The following is a 5017-nucleotide window of genomic DNA, read 5'->3' as shown; positions in this document are numbered from 1 at the left end:
TGGTACCACCACTCCAGACTCAAATGGGTACCTACCCAACAGCCAAAATCTGGTTTTAAAAAGCATTTATTATCTGCTCTTGTGTCTCACTCATTTGCCCTTGCCTCTCCTGCATACTCCATCCCATTCTTTCTGGCAGCTAATCACCCTCCCTATGGCTAGCCTCATTTATAGGGCTGATAATAACAATCAATTTTTTTCTCCTAGCAACCTGCTTTCTCATCTCCCTTAAGGAACAGATGCCTGAGGACTCCACGATGGCAGTTTGCTGGATGCCCCTCCAGCCACACCTCCCATTGAATGTGAGCCCACCAACTCCCATCTCTCCCCTCCGCTACATCACCCCATGCCTTCAGAAATTAGCCAGACTTGAGCCGGTGCCCCTATACCCAAAGAGTCTGGAATGTTTGGATTAAAGCCTCACTCTAGCCCCTGATATTCATATACTCGTAGAGTCTGGACTATCTGGGCTAAAACTTCACCCCAGCCACTGGATTCCATATACCCATAGAATCTGAATGTTTGGATTAAGGCTTCATCCCAACCACTGGCATCCATTTATCCAAAGAGTCTGAAATGTTCCATCCCAAGCCCCCTCCCCAGGATTTGCCTCAGTCCAGACTCCACCACCAAGAAAGCTCACCAAAAGATGACCCTTTCCAGAGATGCTCACGACTACTCCCAAAGGGTATTTAAACTGCCCCCAGAGAACAATACGTGGTTTTTTGGTCTTCCTTTCCCTGCTCCTCTCTGGGGGGCTGGAAAACCATCCAGGAACGTTGGTATCCATTAAACCTGGGCTTTTTCTAATTAGATTTGATTTGGTCTGATTCGGAATATTATGTTGGACTTGAGATTTATCAGGGTGCAGAAACTTTTCAGGGTCATGGAGTAAACTGTTATGCCCCAAGTTCAGAACCCCAAAACACCACCAAGAGATGGAATCTGATGCAAAAGTAAAGAGTCTTTATTGTGAGTTAACTCAGGCCTCTCTGTCCATCTGAAGCAGTAGCTTCAGAGGAAGCAGGAACAGGAAAGACTATGAGCAGCATGGGGCAGGGGTTGGAATTGGCTTGAACCCTGGCTAGGGGTATCTGGACTGAGCTGATTGGCTTCTCTGAGTCTAGGGAAGCTGTAACATTGTAGTCTTAGTATGAGGACACCTGGAATTGTTTGTCCATTTCTGATTGGCCTCTCCCTGTGGGGGTGAGGTGTTGTATGACCCTGATTGGTTTCTCTCGGTGGGATGAAGTGTTGCCTGTTTCTGATTGGCCCCTCCTTGTGGGATGAGGAGTTCATGGTTCCTGTGGCTAGGATTAAAGTCAAGGGAAGGTCAGGGTCAGTCCCAGCTCACCTACTGGACGGGCTGCCTTCTGCTCAGGTCTTTGTGCTATGGCTGCAATTCTGCTGAGGCCTGGGTCTCTCACACTACTACCAGGCCAAGCTTGAACCTTTTGTTTTAAGTTGGTTAATGATTTAATTTGTTAATCTGATTTTCAAATGTTCATTCAACCCTGGAAAGGAGTTCATTTGGTTGTGGGTCCCTTTTTACAATGTGTTATTATTAATAGACTCAGCTGTTAATGTTTAAGTTGTTCTGGTTTGTGTTTTGCTCATAGGCTGCAGAAGCTGCTCAGGGTAAAGTACTTGCTGGCATCTGGCATCCGTGAGGTTGCTTATCTTCCACACCATAGAGAAGAGAGTTGAGGTCTGTGTTCATCAAGGACGCTGATTTTCCACCAATGTTCTTGGCTGGGTTTGCTGATGGACTAAATTGAGGAAAAATTATCTGTATTCAGCTTTCTGAAAATTTGTTTGGAATTGGTGCTGTGTTTTGTTTTTTTGTTCGTTTGTTTTGCTGAAGTATTTGACAAAAGTTATAAGTGAAGCTGTTTGAGCCTGGCTTTTTCTCTGTGAGGAGGAATTAACCATAAATTAAACTTCTTTAATAGTTTAAAAGTTTTTTCAAGGCTAAAAAAATTAGCATTTCCCCCCTCTTCCTCCATTCATCCTCTCTGTCTCTCCCTTCCTTCCTCCCTCCTTTTTCTATCTCTGTTACGTAGCTGTTTCCTCCAAGATTGAAACATTCCCTCCTCCTGGCTGGGAAACTCCTTAATCTGGAATGGTAAGCAACTCAAAATAGCTTCAGGAAGTTTCTGGAACAGATCAAACTCACTGAGTTCCTCCCTGCCAGAATAAAACAGTTAAGGCTGAGAGTCCCTCCCAGAGGAAGTGAAACTCAGCCACCAGGGTGACTCTCACAGGAGAAAAGCTACCAAGACTGAGATCAGACCAACTGCTTGGAAGAAGCAGAAACCTGCTGAGCTGCCTGGAAGAGGTGCTCCCGGTTTCCTAGCTTTTGTGGGCTGTCACCCATGCTGGAGTGGGCCTTGATGCAGCTATCTTTGAGTAATTTCTAGTCCTATAATTAACCATTAATCATACTCTTGCAAGCAACCCCAATAAAACTCATTGTTCCCCCAAGTTGGACTTTGGTGGTATCTGTACTTTGGTCTGTTGTGGGTTCCCTTACTAGGGTAAGTAGATGTGTGTGTAGCGTCTCCCCAGGAAAAGCTTTGTCGCTCTTTTTTTGTTATTTATTTGTTTAATTTTTTGTGTGGCTGCATATTGACCTGCATATATGTGTGTGTATCCTGTGTATGCGTGATGCCTGTGGAAGCCAGAAAAGAACTTCAGATTCTCTGGAGTTGTAGATAATTGTGGGCTGCCTGAACCCAGATCTTCTGCAAGAGCAGCCAATGCTTTCAGCCACTGAGTCATCGCTCTGGCCCCTTCTTTTAAAAGTATTTATTTTTATAATTGTTTTGCCTGCATGTATGTATATGTAGCATACCTGTGCTTGGTGCCTGTTGAGGCCAGAAGAGGGCATTGGATCACCTGGAACTGGAGTTAGGTAGGGATGATTGTGAACTGCCACATGGGTGCTGGGAACTGAACCTAAGTCCTCTGGAAAGGCAACCAGTGATCTTAACCACTGAGTTGTCTCTCAACCCTATCTCTTTTTATATCTTTCTTTCCTTATTGGTGCTAAAGACAGAGTCCCAGGCCTTGCACACACTAGCAAGCACTCCACCATCATGTCATACCTCTCCTTGTCTTTGCATCTCAAGTGACATTTCTGTTTGATTTTTTAAATTGTTTTTATTGAGCTAAATGTTTTTCTCTGCTCTCCTCCCTATTCTTCCCTCCCCTTCTACCCTCTCCCATGGTCCCCATGCTCCCAATTTACTCAAGAGATTTTGTATTTTTTACTTCCCATGTACATTAGATCTATGCATGTCTCCCTTGGGGTCCTCTTTGTTGTCTAGATTATCTGGCATTGTGAATTGTAGGCTGATTTTCTTTACTTTATATCTGAAAGCCACATATGAGTGAAGTGAGTACATATAATATTTGTCTTTCTGGGTGTGGGTTACCTCACCCAATATGATGTTTCCTAGATCCACTCATTTGCCTGAAAATTTTAAGATATTATTTTTTCTACTGTGTAGTGCTCCATTGTGTAACTGTACCACCTTTTCCTTATCCATTCTTTGGTCAAGGGGCATTTAGGTTGCTTTCAGGTTCTGGGTATGACAAACAAAGCTGCTATGAACATAGTTGAGCACAAGTCCTTGTGGCATGATTGAGCATTCTTCGGGTATATACCCAAAAGTGGTATTGCTGGGTCTTGAGGTAGATTGTTCCTTAATTTTCTGAGAAATAACCATGCTGATATCCAAAGCAGCTGTACCAGTTTGCTTTCTAAACAACAATGGAGAAGTGTTCTCTTTATCCCATATTCTCTCCAGCATAAGTTGTCATCAGTGTTTTTGATTTTGGCCATTCTTACAGGCATAAGATGGAATCTCAGAGTTGTTTTGATTTGGACATTTCTGGTTTTCTGTTTTTGGTTTTTTAAGAAACTTATTAGTTGCTGGGTGGTGGTGGTTTATGCCTTTAATCCCAGCACTCACAAAGCTGAAGCAGGCAGATTTCTTTGAGTTCAAGGCCAGTCTGGTTTACAAAATGAGTTCCAGGACAGCCAGGGATACATAGTAAGACCCTGTCTCAAAAATTGATGAGAAAGGGCTGGAGAGATGGCTCAGAGGTTAAGAGCATTGCCTGCTCTTTCAGAGGTCCTGAGTTCAATTCCCAGCAACCACATTTCCCAGCTCACAACCATCTGTAATGGGGTCTGGTGTGTATGCAAACATACACACATACAGAATATTGTATACATAATAAATAAATAAATATTTTTAAAAAATTGATGAGAAAGAAAGAAAGAAAAATCATAGCAGTCTATGACCTCTTTGCTGTCTGCAGGGTCTGTATTGTTGCTTCATCTTTTATTTGCTACATTGTCAATGTTCCCCACTGTTTGTAGAACTAGAGGTTTATAATTTTGTCATCATTCCAAAGGATAGACTTCAGGTTTTATTGTTTTTCTTTATTATTTCCTTTGTTTTGGTTACTTCTAGTTAAACTCATTTATACTTGTTCTAACTTCTTTTTTCATTCTTTCTTTCTGACAGGGTCTCACTGTGTAGTCCTGATGGCTTGGAATTTGCTGTGTAGTTGAGGCTGGACTTGAACTTACAAAGATTCACCTACCCCAGTCCTCTGTGTGCTGAAATTAAGGGCATGTGTCACTATAACTAGAATCTAGATATCTTTTTGTTACTGATATTTTCTTTTTAAAAATGAGATTTATTTCTGGTGTATGTATATGCAAATGTGTAGGCCTCTGTGTGTGTGTGTGTGTGTAGATAAGAAGGGGCTATCAGGTGTCCTTTGTCACCCTCTGCCTGTTCCTTTGAGGCGAGCTGTTTCCCTGAACTTGGGGCTCATATTTTCTTGGCCAGGCTGGAAGCCAGCAAGCCCAGCCATCCTTCTGACTCCATCTTCTTTGGAGCTGGGGTCATAGGTATATATAGGATGCCTGGCTTGTCATGTGGGGCTTGAACTGTTGAAGTAAGGGTTGCTTGTTGGTTCCTGGTCACCTGGCTAGCTT

General features: G+C 42.9%; 1 long non-coding RNA gene across 2 annotated transcripts; it reads left to right on the top strand.

Moving 5' to 3' along the window:
• Window positions 1–1353: 1353 nt before the first annotated feature.
• Window positions 1354–4724, top strand: LOC146893556 (uncharacterized). 2 transcript variants are annotated; one of them, XR_015003183.2, is made up of 3 exons: window positions 1354–1381; window positions 1620–1708; window positions 4539–4724. It is a non-coding gene; the product is annotated as an uncharacterized LOC146893556 (long non-coding RNA). The 2 variants fall into 2 exon arrangements; XR_015003184.2 differs by having other exon boundaries at window positions 1358–1463.
• The last annotated feature ends 293 nt before the right edge of the window (window positions 4725–5017 follow it).

This window comes from Myodes glareolus, chromosome 7 (genome assembly GCF_982192425.1).
Source record: "Myodes glareolus chromosome 7, mMyoGla1.1, whole genome shotgun sequence".
Classification (NCBI taxonomy): Eukaryota; Metazoa; Chordata; class Mammalia; order Rodentia; family Cricetidae; genus Myodes; species Myodes glareolus.
This window is presented reverse-complemented; position numbering and strand designations above follow the sequence as displayed.